The sequence below is a fragment of the Equus caballus genome, chromosome 6 (genome assembly GCF_041296265.1).
Source record: "Equus caballus isolate H_3958 breed thoroughbred chromosome 6, TB-T2T, whole genome shotgun sequence".
Classification (NCBI taxonomy): Eukaryota; Metazoa; Chordata; class Mammalia; order Perissodactyla; family Equidae; genus Equus; species Equus caballus.
This window is the reverse complement of record NC_091689.1, coordinates 48017992-48035183: the sequence shown is the minus strand read 5'-3', so window position 1 is coordinate 48035183 and position 17192 is coordinate 48017992. Positions and strand designations below refer to the sequence as shown.

Genomic DNA, 17192 nt, shown 5'->3' with positions numbered 1-17192 from the left:
TCGAACCTCAGAGGCAGAAAATGGTATCTCAATCTTTTTTGCATTTCATTAATTGCAGATGAAGTTAATAATCTTTTGGTTTAATTTGTTTGTCTTTATTTTCTTAGAAACTGTTCATATCTTTAGATCATTTTGGGAGAATATGTTTTCTCTTTTTTATTGATTTGTAAAAGTACTTTGCATATTTAGGAATTATCCATATATTATTCATATATGTGGCAAATATTTTGTCCAGTTTGTTGTGTTTTGCCTTTATTTATTTATTTAGTGCAGGTATAAAAGCTTTTACATTTTAACATACTAAAATTTGTTCATATATCCTTTATGATTTCTTTATGTTGTGCTGTGCTTAGAAAGGATTTCTGCACTCCATGGTGATTAATTATTCACCAATATTATAAAACAATACAGAAATTTATTTTATATAAGAAGTGACATAGGAATCCAGCTTTACTATTTTATAAGTGGTTATTTATTTCTACACATCTAATCAAAATATACACCAGTTCTGTACATCAAATTCCCACTTATATATTTACATTACTAATGGACTGTTCCTTCTCTAGATTCAAAAATTATGTTACTATTGTAGTGTCTTAATATGTTAAAATATTTGATAGGATATATACTCTTTCATTACTTTTAATTTCCACATTTTTGCTCTGCTACACAGGTGTATCAGAAAAATTTAAGGTCATCTTTCAAAAAAATATTTTAAAATAGAAATACATTGAATCCATAAATTAATTTAGGGAGAAATGATACTTTTATAATATACAATTCTGACTGTGTGTGAATATTGTCCATTTGCATTTTCAGATCCAATCTCCACCCTCTCCACCTTGTTCTGTTCCCTGAGAGGCTGACCTTTATCAGGAACATCGGTGGATTTCCTTGCTGTCTGGCTTCATTAGGATTGACCATGGGAAACACCTTCAGGAAATGAGAAGGGGGCTGCATTTTTTCACTGAGGGGTACAAATCCTATCCAAGTCTCTTGCCTACAGCTATAAATCCTCTCTCCATATTTAGTAGTGATGGCAGCTCTTGCTCTTCAGGTCTTAGCATGTGTGGATAATGCCTCTCAAGCTGTTGCTAGCTCCAGGATGCTCATTATCTTTTTGGTTTCCTTAACCCTGCCCACACCTTTGTAAATAATCTTCTCATTAAACTCTTTTCAATCACTCCTTTAAATATGCCGCAGGAACTCTGACTGACACAAGTACATTTGAGATTTGTATGGAGTACAGGAACTCTTCATACAGTTCATTCTGTATCGCAGACTGATTATAAAATCTAAATGAAAATCGAGTACAAGTTGTTTTAAGACAAGACCATACCATATTAGAACATTGGTATGCACACATGAAGCTGAGTATCAGAAGTCACTACTGAGCTATGAAGGCTTTGAGTTTGAAAATAGTATCACAGAATACACATTTTCCTTGACTCATGATGGGGTTATGCCATGATAAACTCATCACAAGTTGAAAATATCATAAGTTAAAAAAGCGTATAATGTACTTAACCTACTGAGTATCATAGCTTAGCCTAGCCTACCTTAAATGTGCTCAGAACACTTACATTAGCCTACAGTTGGGCAAAATCATCTAATGTAAAGCCTGCCCAGCATTCATGAGAGACTATTGTACCCCATATTGCCAGCCCAGGAAAAGATCAAAATTTCATATTTGAAGTACGGTTTCTACTGAATGCATATTGCTTTTGCATCATCATAAAGTTGAGAAATTGTAAGTCAAATCATTGTGAGTCAGGGACCGTCTGCACTTTAAATTTGCTCGGCAAATGTAGACGAGATGGATACAGGTTGTTAGATTTTGGCAATGAGTTAAACTTCTGAGTCCTATAAGAACACGTGATCGTTTGCATTGTGGAGGCAACGCAGAGTGAAGAATAATTTTTAGATTTCCGGCTTGTGCAGGTACAAGGAAGATTATGCACTATGCTGATATGGGGAAGACAAGGAAGAAACAGATTTGCAAAGAGGGAATTAAGAGTTAATTTTAGGATTTGATAAATTTGGAATGTGTGTTTGTTGTGAAAAATGAAATATCAAGTAAGTAACTGGGTACTGGAATTTTGAGTTCAAAGAAGAGTTATTCATTTAGAGATATAAGTTTGAGGGGGGTTATCAAAATTAAAATAGCATTTGTGTCCTTGGAAGTAAATGAGGTAACCAGGCAACATGGAGAAAAGGATGCAAGAAGATGCTGTATTAGCAAGTACTGAGGAACCTAAATTTTAAAATTTGGTTTGAAGAGGAAGAGTCAGCAAAGGAGACTGACAAGGAGATGCCTGTGAGGCAGGAAGAAAAGTAGGAGAGCTCAGCGACATGAAAACAAAAAGGGAAAATGTTTCAAGAACAAAAGAGAGATCAGCTATGTCAAATGTTGCTGAAAGGTAACATGAGCGCATAGATTTACCCACTGATTTGACAACATGGCAGTCATTGGTGAACTTGAAAGGAAGCCATTTTTATGGAAAAGAGGCAAAATTTTGCCTAAAAATGTTCAGAAGAGAATGGGAAATCAAGATGTGGAGATGGCAAGTGGCAACAAGTATGTAGAGACTTTTGTTAAAGAAAGAGGTATCAGAGAAATAGGATAGTGTCAATACATATATGTGGATAGAAGGGAGAATTTTGTTGTTTTTGTTGTTGTGTTGTCTTTTGATAGTAGAAGTAGAGCAGTTTTCTATGCTTATGGGAACCATCTCAGAGAGATGGAGACACTGACGGTGCAGGAAAGAGCCGGGAAACTGACAGACTGGAGTCCCAGAGGAGAGACACAGCGAAAGAAAAAACACAAACAGAGGGATTGGGGTTCGTAACCAGACAGAAGAGAAAGAAGATACATAGGGGTTTTAATTTTGGTGGTAAAAGATAATGGAATTTTTCCACTCTTTTTTTTCCAATGAATTATAAAGCAAGGCTAATAGCAGAAAGTGAGGATAAAGGAGAAGATTTGATCTAGTAACTCCAAAATGAGAAAAGGAGTTTGTTAGAAAAATGTAGTAGGATTACCAGGCATTTTAACCAGAAGGCCAGTTTGAGGTTACTAATGCAAAATGAAAATGGCTAAGATTTGTAGTTTTCTCAGAATGGCCAATTGCCTGGGTAGAGGCACATAGAGAACAGAGAGTAGGACATTCTAGGGTTAGCATTCTCTAGGCATGTTTTCTTTCATGTATTTATCAGTGGTAAATATTTGCACAAATTTATTTTTTTTAAAGAATATATCCTCTTTCAGATATCTTACATTTCTTCCTCCCATTGTCTCCCCCCTTTCCCTTCCTTTTCTAATTTCTTTTCTGTTTTTCATTTTTTTTCTTCCTTCCTCCCTTCCTTCCTTTCTCCCTCCCTCCCTCCCTCCCTCCCTCTCTTTCTTTCTTTCTCTTTCTTTCTTTCTCTCTCTCTCTCTCTCTTTCTTTCTTTCTTTCTTCTCTCTCTCTTTTGTTCCTTTGTTCTTTCTTTCATTCTCTCTCTTTGTAATATTTTTATAGGTATTTGGGTAGTAATTTATTTTTCATTTTACTTGTATTTGATGTGGGCAGCTCAACCTGGACCTTCTTTTTGTCCAACTATAGTATAGGTAGTTTCTCTTTGACTCTCTATCCACCTGTTGTGAGAAGTATTTTTTTGCTCTCAAAGATTTAACGTAAGATTTGATAATGTCTGAGTTGTGATCTATGTGCTTTTCTGTTTCTAGAGGTGGAAGACAAGGGAACTGGTGTTACAGGCATTTGTGATTGGTATATTTTCTCTCTGTTCTATTTACTGTAATTTATTAAAATTCCTGTACCTGGTATCATTCTAACACATCAGGGAGTAACCCTGTGTGTGTGTGTGTGTGTGTGTGTGTGTGTGAGAGAGAGAGAGAGAGAGAGAGAGATGGTGACAGAGACAGAGAGACACAGAGAGAGACAGAGAAACAGAGATGGAGAGAGAGACTGAGATAGAGAGAAGACATAAGTCTTTGGGTTTTCTCCCAATACAGGCTAAACTACAATGATCAGGGTTTGTCTATTTCTCCTGAATGTTCTTCCCACTTCACTTATAGTAAAAGGAGGAGACAGATAGATGAGAAGTTTGGTCCACAGTGGGGAAGGAGGTTTAAGTTTAACTCTCTGAATGTTTTCAAATTGACTTCCATGATACTTGTCATCTTTTTTTTCTTTGGGCTTTCTGTGTTGAATCCTGTTTTTCATAGTTGGATATGAATAGCTTTGGAAAATCACAATCAATCTCATTTCTTTCTCTATTCTCTCTCCTAGTCAAGGTGACAACATGGCGTATTCCAACATATATACTCTGCCCCTGGACTGAGAAGGCAATGCTATTTTAAAGGTTTATTTAACAATTTGTTCTTGCATTCCCACTATCACCTCTGTTTGCTTCCTTCTATATAGAGTGGCATGATTGATTGATATTATTTTGGAACTTTCCTACTTATCCTCTTCCAGGTACTGGGAGATAATAGCTTTGGAGGGAAAATATGCAGGGAATGAGATTTGAAAGTTGCTTTCTTTCAATTTACTATTACCCTGTCTCTAGCTAGTGTGACACTTCAAAATTGTAGGAGTGCCTATTACAATTTGAGAAAACAAATTTTATTGGGTTTTTTTTCCAGCTTTATTGAGATATAATTGACATATGACATTGTGTAAGTTTAAGGTGTACAATGTGATGATTTGATACATGTATATATGGCAAAATGTTTTTACTACAATAAAGTTAACACACCCTTTAATTAATTGTTGTTGCTGTTTTTATGGTGAGAACATTAAAACTATTCTCATAGCAACTTTCAAGTATATAATATGGTATTTTTAATTATAGTCATCAGGGTGTACATTACATGCCCAGACTTATTCATCTTATAACTGGAAGTTTGTACATTTTGACCAACATCTCCTCATTTTCCCCACCCCTTAGCCCCTGGCAACCACCATTCTCCTCTCTGTTTCCATGAGTTCAGTGCTTTTAGATTCCACGTATAAGTGAAATCATATAGTATTTATCTTTCTCTGTGACTTATTTCACTTTGCAAAATGCCCTCAATGTCCATCCATGTTGTCACAAATGGCAAAATTTCCTTCCTTTTCATGACTGAAGAATATTCCATTGTGTATATATATATTTTCTTTATCCATTCATCTGATATAAGTTGTTGCATGCCTTTGCTATTGTGGATAATGCTGCAATGAAAATGAGAGTGCAGATATCTCTTCAAGAGAGTGGTTTCGTCTCCTTTGGATATATACCCAGAAGTAGGATTACTGGATCATATGGTAGTACCATGTTTAATTGTTTAGGAACCTCCATACTGTTTTCCATAGTGGCTAGACCAATTTACATGTCTACCAAAAGTACATCAGGTTTCCTTTTTCCCACATCCTCACAGCATTTGTTATCTCTTGTTTTTTGGATAATAGCTATTCTAACAGGTGTAAGGTGATATCTCATTGTCGTTTTGACTTACATTTACCTGATGATTAGTGATGTTGATCACCTTTTCATATTCTTCTTGGCCATTTGTATATCTTCTTTGGAAAAATCTCTATTCAAGTCCTCTACCCCTTTTTAAATTGGATTATGTGTTACTTTGCTATTGAGTTGTATGAGTTCCTTACATATTTTGGATGTTAACTCCTTATTGGACATATGGTTTGCAAACATATTCTTTCATTCTGTAGGTTGCCTTTTTATTTTGTTGATTGCTACTTTTGCAACGCAGAAGCTTTTTAGTTTGATGTAATCCCACTTGTTTATTTTTGTTTTTGTTGTTGTCTCCAAGATAGCCTTACCAAGACCAATGTCAAGGAACTTCTTCCCTATGTTTTCTTCTAGGAGTATTATGATTTCAAGTCTTAAGTTAAAGTCCTTAATCTATTTAATTTTAACTTAATCTGGTTAATTTTTGTGAGTGGTAGAACATAAGCATCCAATTTTGCTCTTTTGAATGTGGGTATCCAGTTTTCCTAACATATTTATTAAAGAGATTATTTTACGTCTAGTCTTTCAAATCTGTTCCATTGGTCTATGTGTCTGTTTTCATGCTAGTACCATACTCTTTTGATTACTATACCTTTGTAATATATTTTGGAATCAAGAAGCATGATGCTTTCAGCTTTGTTTTTCTTTTTCAGGATTGCTTTAGCTATCTGGGCTCTTAGGTGGTACATAGGAATTTTAGGATTTTTTTCCTATTTCTATGAAAAATTCCATTGTTATTTTGATAGAGATTGCATTAAATCTGTAGATGGCTTTGGTTAGTATGGACATGTTACCAATATTAATTCTTCTGATCCATTAACATGAGCTATCTTTCTATTTATTTGTGTTTTCTTCAATTTATTTCATCAATATCTTATGGTTCTCAGACAATAGATTTTTTACTTCCTTGGTTAAACTTATTCCTAAGCATTTTGTTTTTGATACTATTGTAAATAGGATTGTTTTCCTTATTTATTTTTCAGATAGTTCCTTTTTAATGTATAAACTAAATTGCTTTTCATATGTTGATTTTGTATCCTGAAACTTTTCTTAATTTGTTTATTAGTTCTAATGTTTTTTGGTGGAGTCTTTAGGTTTTTCTATGTACGATATCATGGCATCAGCAAACAGAATTTAATTCCTCCTTTCTGATTTGAAAGCCTTTTCTTTTCTTGCCTAATTGTTATGGCTGGGATATTAATACTATGTTGAATTGGAGTGGTGAGCATGGGTACACTTTTTGTTCCTGATCTTATAGGAAAGGGTTTGAACCTTTACTGTTGAGTATGATGTTAGCTGTGGGCTTGTCATACATGGCCTTTGTTATGTTGAGGTACATTCCTTCTATACCCAATTTGTTGTTAGTTTTTGTCATGAAAGGATGTTGAATTTTGTCAAATGCCTTTTATGCATCTACTGAGATGATGATATAACTTTTGTTTTTGATTCTTTTAATGTAGTGTATCACATTTATTGATTCGAATATGTTGAACTGTCCTTGCTTCCCAGGGATCAATCCCACTTGGCTATGATATAGGATCCCTTTAATGTGTCATTGAAATTTCTTTAGTAGTATTTTATTGAGAGTTTTTATGTCTATATTCTTCGGGGATATTGGCCTGTAGTTTTCTTTTCTTATAGTGTCCTTATCTGACTCTGGTATCAGTGTAGTTTTGGCCCTGTAAAATGAGTTTGGGAGTGTCTCCTCCTCTTCAATTTTTTTGAAGACTTTGAGAGAATTGGCATAGGTCATCTTTAAATATTTGATAGAATTCACCCGTGAAGCTATCTGGTCCTGGAATTTTCTTTTTTGGGTGGTTTTTGATTACTGATTCAATCTCCATACTGTTATTGGTCTGTTCATATTTTCCATTTCTTCATGATTCAGACATGGTAGGTTGCATGTTTCTAGGAATTTATCCATTTTTCCTAGGCTGTCCAACTTATTGGCATATAATTGTTGATAGTACTCTCATATGATCCTTTGTATATCTGTGGTATCAATTGAAATATCCTTTCTTTTACTTCTAATTTTATTTATTTGATCATCTCTCTTCTTTTCTTGGTAAGTCTAGCTAAAGATTTCTCACTATTATTTATCTTTTCAAAAACCAACTCAAGTTTTGTTGATTTTTTTCTATTGTTTTTCTGTTCTTTATTTCACTTGTTTGTGCTCTGATCTTCATAATCTCCTTCTTTCTGCTACTTTGAACTTAGTTTTGTTCTTGTTTTTCTAGCTCCTTAAGGTATAAAGCTAGGCTGTTTATTTGAGGTATCTCTTTTTTCTTACTATAGGCGTTTATTGCTATAAACCTCTTTCTTAGCATTGCTTTTGCTGCATCCCATAAGTTTTGGTATGTTGTGTTTTCATTTTTGTTTGTTTCAAGGTATTTTTTTATTTTCCTTTTGATTTCATTTTTGACCCATTTGTTGTTTGGCAGTGTGTTGTTTAATTTTCATGCATTTGTGAATTTTCCAGTTTTCCTTCTGTTATTAGTTTCTATTTTTATACCATTATGGTTGGAAAAGATGCTTTGTATATTTAATCTTTTTAAGTTTGCTGAGACTTGTTTTGTGAGCTATCATGTGATATGTCCTAGAGAATGTTCCCTGTGTGCTTGTAAAGAATGTGTATTCTGCTGCAGTTGGATGGAATACTTTGTTTTGCCTGTTAGGTCCATTTGTATAAAGTGTAGGTCAAAGTCCAATGTTTCCTTATTGATTTTCTGTCTGGATGATCTAACCATTGTCAAAAGTTGTATATTGAAATCCTCTGATATTTTATATTGTTGTCTATTACTCCTTTAAGAAGTGTTAGTATTTGTTTAATATACATAGATGTTCTGATGTTGGGTGCCTACATATTTACAATTGTTATATGCTCTTGATAAATTGACTTTTTAATCATTATATAATGATTTTTTTGTCTCTTTTATAGTTTCCACTGGAAGTTTATTTTGTTTGATGTAATTCTCTTTTAATTTCCATTTGCATGGAATATGCTTTTCTATCCCTTCACTTTGAGCCTATGTGTGTCCTGAAAGCTGAAGTGAGTCTCTGTAGGCAGTATATAGTTAGGATTTGTTTTTAACTCATTCAGCCACTCTGTGCCTTTTAATTGGAGAATTTAATCCATTACATTTAGTTATTAATAGGTAAAGTCTTATCATTGCCATCTTGTTAATTATTTTCTTGCTGTTTTGTAGTTCTTTTGTTCCTTTCTCCCTCTCTTGCTGTCTTCCTTTGTGAGTTGTTGATTTTATGTCACAGTATACTTTGATTCCCTTGCCTTTATTTTGTATGTACTATTATAGATTTTTGTTCTGTGTTACTCTGAGACTTACTTGAAATATATTACATATATAACAGTATTTTATATGGTGTATCACTCATCAGCTCAGATCACTGAAGTCCACATTATCAACATTTGTGTGGTCTTTGGTAAGCACTGTGGGAGGGTCTACAGAAACTGCAGGGGCTACTTAGATCCTCAGTGGCACCTCCAGGTTGAGCAGTATGGACCAGGGCTGGCAGTTGTGGTGGCTGGAGCCAGTAGTGCGCACACACTCAGCTATGGGTTCCACCTGTAGGTGCCTTGGTTGTGGTGGGGGCCAGTTCTAAACACACATGTAATGGTGGGGGCCAGGGCAAGTATTGCTTTAGCGATTTGGGGTCTTTTGTTGCCCCATATGAATTTTAGGATTCTTTGCTCTATTTCTGTAAAGAATGTCATTGGGATTCTGATTGGGATAGTGTTGAATCTGTAGATTTCTTTAGGTAGTATGGACATTTTAACTATGCTTATTCTTCCAACCCATGTGCATGGAATGTCTTCCCATCTCTTTATGATGATGATCAATTTCTTTCATGAAAGTCTTGCAGTTTTCATTTTATAGGTCTTTCACTTCCTTGGTTAAATTTACCCCAAGGTATTTTATTCTTTTTGTTGCAATTGTGATTGGGATTGTGTTCTTGAGTTCTTTTTACTGTTAGTTTGTTGTTAGAGTATAGAAATGCTACGGATTTATGTAAGTTGATTTTATACCCTGCAACTTTGCTGTAGTTGTTATTTCTAATAGTTTTCCAATGGATTCTTTGGGGTTTTCTGTATATAAAATCATGTCTTATGCAAATAGCGAGAGTTTCACTTCTTCATTGCCTATTTGGATTCCTTTTATTCCTTTCTCTTGCCTAATTGCTCTGGCCAAAACCTCCAGTACTATGTTGAATAAGAGTGGTGATAGAGGGCGTCCTTGTCTCATTCCTGTTCTCAGGTGCATGGCTTTCAGTTTTTGCCCATTGAGTATGATGTTGGCTGTGGGTTTGTCATATATGGCCTTTATTATGTTGAGGTACTTTCCTTCTATACCCATTTTATTTAGAGCTTTTATCATAAATGGATTTTGGGTCTTCTCAAACACTTTCTCTGCATCTATTGAGATGATCATGTGGTTTTTGTTTCTCATTTTGTTAATGTGGTGTATCATGTTGATTTACTTGTGCACATTGAACCATCCCTGTGTCCCTGGTATAAATCCCACTTGAATACCCACTTGATCATGGTGCATGATCTTTTGTATGTATTGCTGTATTTGGTTTGCCAGAATTTTGTTGAGGATTTTTGCATCTATGTTCATCAGTGATATTGGCCTGTAGTTTTCCTTCTTCATGTTGTCCTTGTCTGGTTTTGGGATCAGGGTGATGTTGGCTTCATAGAATGTGTTTGGAAGTGCTCCATATTCCTCAATTTTCTGGAATAGTTTGAGAAGGATAGGTATTAAATCTTCCTTGAATGTTTGGTAGAATTCTCCAGAGAAGCAATATGGTCCTGCACTTTTATTTTTGGGGAGGTTTTTGATTACTGTTTCAATTTCTTTACTTGTGATTGGTCTATGCAGATTCTCTATTTCTTCCTGATTCAGTTTTGGGAGGTTGTAAGAGTCTAAGAATTTATCCACTTCTTCTAGATCATCCAATTTATTGGCATATAGTTTTTCACAGTATTCTCTTATAATTTTTTGCATTTCTCTGGTATCTGTTGTGATTTCTCCTCTTTCATTTCTAATTTTATTTGAGCCCTCTCTCTTTTTTTCTTAGTGAGTCTGGTTAAGGGTTTGTCAATTTTGTTTATTTTCTCACAGAACCAATTCTTTGTTTCATTGATGCTTTCTACTGTTTTCTTTTTGTTTCAATTTCATTTATTTCTGCTCTAGTTTTTATTATTTCCATCCTTCCACTGACTTTGGACTTTTTTTGTTCTCCTTTTCCTAATTCTGTTAGATGTTGTTTGAGATTGCTTATCTGAGATTTTTCTTGTTTATTGAGGTGAGCCTATATTGCAATGAATTTCCCTCTTAGGACCACTTTTGCTGCATCCCAAATGAGTTGGTATGGCATGTTTTCATTTTCATTTGTCTCCAGATAATATTTAATTTCTCCTTTAATTTCTTCAATGATCCATTGGCTGTTCAGTAGCATGTTGTTTAATCTCTACATTTTTGCCCCTTTCCCAGCTTTATTATTGTAGTTGATTTCTAGTTTAATAGCATTATGGTCGGAAAAGATGCTTGATATCATTTCAATGCTCTTGAATTTCTTGAGGCTTGCTTTGTTTTCCAACATATGGTCTATCCTTAAGAATGTTCCATGTGCACTTGAGAAGAATGTGTAATCTTCTGTTTTTGGATGAAGTGGTCTCTCTCTATATATCTATTAAGCCCATCTGGTCTAGTTTTTCATTTAATTCTACAATTTCCTTTTGATTTTCTGTCTCGATGATCTATCCACTGGTGTTAGTGGAATGTTGAGGTCCCCTACTATTATTGTATTGTTGTTGATATCTCCTTTTAGTTTTGTTAATAGTTTCTTTATGTACTTTGGTGCTCCTGTGTTGGGTGGATATATATTTATAAGTGTTATGTCTTCTTGGTGGAGTGTCCCTTTTATCATTATAAACTGCCCCTCTTTGTCTTTCTTTATCTATTTTGCTTTGAAGTCTACTTTGTCTGATATTAGTATGGTGACATCTTCTTTCTTAGGTTCATTATTAGCTTGGAGTATCATCTTCCATCCCTTCACTTTGAGTCTGTGTTTGTCTTTGGGGCTGAGGTGTGTTTCCTGGAGGCAGCATATTCTTGGGTCTTGTTTTTTAATCCATCCTGCCACTCTGTGTCTTTTGATTGGAGAGTTCAATCCATTTACATTTAGAGTGATTATTGAAATGTGGGGGCCTAATGCTGCCATTTTATCACTTGTTTTCCAGTTCTCCTGCATTTCCTTTGTTTCTCGTCCCATGAGTTTTGGACTACCAATTCAGGTAGGTAGTTTTCTATATTGGCTTTCTTCTTATTCGTAATTTGTGTCTTTATTCTTGTTATTTGTTTAGTGGTTACCATGTGGTTTGTATAAAACATCTCACAGATGAGATAGTCCATTTTCTGATAGCCTCTTATTTCCTCAGATTAAGCCATTACTTTCCTTTCCTCTTCCCCTTCTAGGTTGTTGTTGTCAGGTCTTTTTTTTTTTCTTCCTTCTTGTGTTGTGAGTTTGTGGTTAAAATGACAAGATTATATTTATTCTCTGTGTTTCCCTTCCTTTTATCTTTAATGTTATGCTTAGCATTTGCTAACCTGTTTTGTTGGAGAGCTGCAATTTTCTGATTTTGTCTTTCTACTTATCTCCTTTGCTCTGGGTTTTGTAACCCCTTTCCTTTTTTTTCAGGTATGAGGGTCTTCCTGAGCATTTCTTGTGTGTGTGGGAGGGTCTTGTGGTGATGAACTCCCTTAACTTTTGTTTATCTGGGAAAGTTTTTATTTCTCCATCATATTTGAAGGATATTTTCACTGGATAGAGTATTCTTGGCTGCAAGTTTTTGTCCCTCAGAGTTTTGAATATGTCACTCCACTCTCTTCTAGCCTGTAAGGTATTTGCTGAGAAATCTGCTCACAGCCTGATGAGGGTTCCTTTGAAGGTTATTTTCTTCTGCCTTGTTGCCCTTAATATTTTCTCTTTGTTGTTGACTTTTGCAAGCTTCACTACTATATGCCTTGGGATTGGTCTTTTTACGTTGATAAAGTTTGGACATCTATTAGCTTCTGTCACATGGAGTTCCATCTCTCTCCCCAGGTTTGGGAAGTTCTCAGCCATTATTTCTTTGAGCAGGCTTTCTGGCCCCTTCTCCTTCTCTTCTCCCTCTGGGATACCTATAATCCTTATGTTGCATTTCCTAATTGAGTGAGATATTTCTCAGAGAGTTTCTTCATTTCTTTTTAGTCTTAGTTCGGTCTCCTCCTCTATCTAAAGCATTTCTATATTCATATTCTCTAAATTGTTAATTCTGTCTTCCATATTATTGACCCTACTGTTCAGAGTCCATATTTTTCTTAATCTCCTCCATTGTGTTCTTCATCTTCAACATTTCTGACTGGTTCTTCTTTATAGTATCAAGCTCTTTTGTGACATAGCTCCTGAACTCGTTGAGTTGTCTATCTGTAGTCTTTTAACTCATTGACTTTTTTAGTGATAGCTCTTTTGAATTTGTTGTCATTTAGGTTATAGATTTCAGTGTCTTTGGGATTGTTTTCTGGGTACTTGCCATTTTCCTTCTATTCTGGAGATTTAATATATTTTTTCATACTGCTTGATGGCATCGATTTGTGTCTCTGCATAGAGACAGAATTTGGTTACTACTTCCACTTGCTTCTACTGGTGGGGGAGAGGGCAGCAGCTGTGTAATCTGCACTGATCATGATCCCTTTCAGCTGTTCATGACTGAGCCTGGTCCCCTGCTCATGATTTCAGTGGCCCTGTGGTGTCTCCTGTCAGCAGTGGGAACTATCGCAATGCATCCTTGGATTGCTGGGGCCTACTCTCACAGACCACCTAGATACACTCCCTCCTTAGGGTCTGCATCAGCGTTGGGTCTGAAAATAACAGGCCTGTTACTAGGTGCATGGACAGATGTGGCTCCCACTAGTTCCCTGGGTGGGCTCCTGCTAAGTAGCAACATGAAAACATATAAAAGCATAAAACTCACAGGTAAAGATAAATATATAGTCAAATTCAGAATACCCTAAATCTGCAATGGTGGTGTCTGAACCACTTTTATCTCTAGTATAAAAGTTAAAAGAGAATACTATTAAAATAAATATAGTGGGAGTGACTCAGCATCATACTGGCATAAGATGTTGCTCATATTTGTTCCCCTTTTAAAAACCAAAATTCAGTATCCATCCACATACAAAACTGACTCTAGGTGAATTGTGGGATCCAGTACCATATGCCAAGCCACCCATGAAGAATCTCATTCACCTGTGCATCAAGTAATGGCAGACAGACCTCAGTATGGGTTTGGGATTGGCAGGAACCTGTAAGCTTCATCCCCTATCAGCTGTGGTCTGGGAACACATGGTAAATGCTGATTTGATAAGTTGCTATCAGTGTAAAATAGGCTCCATATCAATAAGATGTTTTATGTAAGCTTAACATTAACCAGAAAGCAAAAACCTTTAGTAATTTCCAAAAGATAAAGAGAAGTAAATAAGAGGGTGAAAAATCACCAATCCACAAAGGTAGAAAGCAAGATAGGAAAAAAGGAACAAAGAAACTACAAAACAGCTAGAATGAATAAGATGGCATTATTAAGTTCTTTTATAGCAGTAATTAACCACAAATAGATTGAACTATCCAAACAAAAGACACAGAGTGGTTGAATGGCTTAAGAAAAACAAGATCCAACAGTATGCTGCCTACAAAAGATTTGCTCCAGCTTTCAGGACACACATAAGCTCAAAGTGAAGGGATGAAAAATGATAGTCCATGGAAATGGAAACTGAAAGAGTGTGAGGGTAGCTATACTTATACAGGAAAATATACATTAAGCCAAAAATGGTAACAAGAGACAAAGAAGGTCATTATATAATGACAAAGTGAAGAATTCATGAAGAACATATAACAATTGTAAATATATATGCACCCAATATTGGAGCACCTAAACTTATTAAGCAAATGTTAACAGATCTGTAGGTAGAAATAGATGAAAACATAATAACATTAAGAGAGTTCAATATCCTGCTTTCAGCAATGGTTAGATCATGCATACAGATAGTCAATAAGGAAACTTTGACATGAACCATATTTTAGACCAAATGGATCTAACAGATGTATAGAGAACATTTCATCCAACAATACTGGAATACACATTCTTCTCAAGTTCACAGGAAATGGTCTCCAAAATAGATCATATGATAGGACACAAAGCAAATATCTTCATATTTAGAAAGACTGAAATCATACCAAGTATCTTTCCCAATCACAGTGGTATGAAACTAGAAATAAACAAGAAGAAAGCTGGAAAATTTACAAACATGTAGAGATTGAACAACATACTCCTGAACAACCAATGAGTCAAAGAAGAAATCAAAAGAGGAATTTTAAAAATCTGAACCAAATGAAGATGGAAACACAATACACTAAAGATTGCTGCAATAGCAGTACCTAGAGGGAAGTTCATAGTGATAGATGCATACATTAAGAAGAAAGAAGGATCCCCAAAAACAATTTAACTCTAAATCTCAAGGAATTAGAAAAAGCAGAACAAACTAAGCCCAAATTTAGAAGAAGTAAGGAAATAACAAAGATCAGAGTGAAAATAATTGAAAGATCAGGAAAACAATAGAAAAGATCAACAACACGGAGCTGATTTTTTGAAAAGATAAACAAAATTGGCAAACATTTAACTAGACTAAGAGGGAATATAGAAGTCTCAAATAAATACAATCAGAAATAAAAGAAGAGACATTAACACTAAGACCACAGAAATACAAAAGATCATAAAAGACTACTATGAACAACTATATGACAACCAATTCGATAATGTAGAAGAAATAGATACATTCCTAGAAACATACAACTTACCAAGACTGAATCACGAAGAAATAGAAAATACAAACAGATCAATAATTGGGAGAGAGTTTGAATCAATAATCAAAACCTCTGAAAAAAGAGGATCCCAAGATCAGATGCTTTCAGTTTACTTCAATCAAACATTTAAACAAGAATTAATGTCAATCTTTCTCAAACACTTTCACAACATCAAAGAGGAGGGAATACTCCAAAAATCATTTTACAAGGCCAGCATTACACTGATACCAAAGCCAGAAAAAGACACTATATGAAAAGAAAACTAAAGGTCAACAACACTGATGAATAGAGACGGAAAAATTCTCAACAGAGGGTTAGCAAGCCAATTCAACAGTACATAAAAAGGCTCATATATCATGATCACTTAGGATTTATCCCTGGGATGCAAGAGTGGTTCAATACATGCAAATCAATAAATATGATACACCACATTAATAAAATGAACTATAAAAATCATAGCATCATCTCAATAGATGCAGAAAAAGCATTAGACAAAAGACAAGATCGTTTCATGATAAAAACCCTCAATAAGTTGGGTACAGAAGGATCATGCTTCAACTTAATAATGGCCATAAATGACAAAAACAGAGCTAACATCATTCAATGGTGAAAGGTTGAAACCCTTTCCTATAAGATTCAAAACAAGGCAAGGATGCCCACTCTTATCATTCTTATTCAACGTAGTGCCAGAAGTTTTAGCTAGAGCAATCAGGCAAGATAAATAAATAAAAGACATACAAATCAGAAAGGAAGCAGTAAAGTTGTCTTTATTTGCAGATGATATGATCTTATATACAAAAAACCCTAAAGATTCAATCAAAAAACTGCTAGAGCTAATTGACAAATTATTAAAGTTGGAGGATAAAAAAACCAACCTACAGAAATCAGTGGCATTTCTACATACGAAAAACATAATATCTACAAAAGTGACAGAGAAAACAATCTTCTTCTAAAAGCATCAAATATGATAAAAATGCTTAGGAATAAATTTAGCCAAGGAAGTGAAAGATCCATACAATGAAAAGTATAAGACTCTGGTGAAACAAATTGAAGACATAAACAAAAGGAAATATATTTTGTGTTTACGGCTCAGAAGAATTAATATTATTAAAATGTCCATACTACCCAAATACATCTATAGATTCAGGGAAATCCCGTCAAAATTCCAAGGGTATTTTTCACAGAAATAGAAAAAACAATCTTAAAATAAGTATGGAACCACAAAAGACCCTTAATAGACAATGCAATCCTGAAAAAGAAGAACAAAACTGGAGGTATCACAATTCCTGATTTTAAGCTATACTACAAAGCTAGAGTCATCAAAACACTACGGCACTGGCATAGGAACAGACACATAGACCAATGGAATAGAATCAAGAGCCCAGAAATAAATCCCTGCATATATCAGCAGCTAATATTTGACAAGGGAACCAAGAAGACTCAATGAGGGAAAGAATAGCCTCTTGAATAAATGATGTTGGGAAACTGGATAGCCATATGAAGAACAATGAAATTGGACCCCTGTCCTCTACCTTTCACAAATATTAACTTGAAATTCATTAAAGACTTGAATGTAAGACCTGAAACCATAAAACTCTTAGAAGAAAACATAGGGAAGAAACTCCTTGACACTGGTCTTGGAAGCAATTTCCTAAATATTACACCAAAAGCACAGACCGAAAAAAGCAAAAATAAACAAGTGGAACTACGTCAAACTGAAAAGCTTCTACACAGTAAAGGAAATAATCAACAAACTG

The 17192-nt window shown here is 34.8% G+C and overlaps 1 protein-coding gene across 5 annotated transcripts in view; it reads left to right on the top strand.

Annotated features, from left to right (window-relative positions):
• Positions 1–1306, top strand: part of LOC100060538 (natural killer cells antigen CD94) — a 41591-nt gene extending 40285 nt beyond the window's left edge. For 4 of the 5 annotated variants that reach the window (XR_002808627.2, XR_002808626.2, XR_011440247.1 and 1 more), the window contains one exon: positions 820–1193. The gene's annotated coding sequence lies outside the window, so the exon portion shown is untranslated. Of the gene's footprint in view, positions 1–819 lie in introns of all 5 variants that reach the window. The other variant, XR_011440246.1, reaches the window with a different exon arrangement.
• The last annotated feature ends 15886 nt before the right edge of the window (positions 1307–17192 follow it).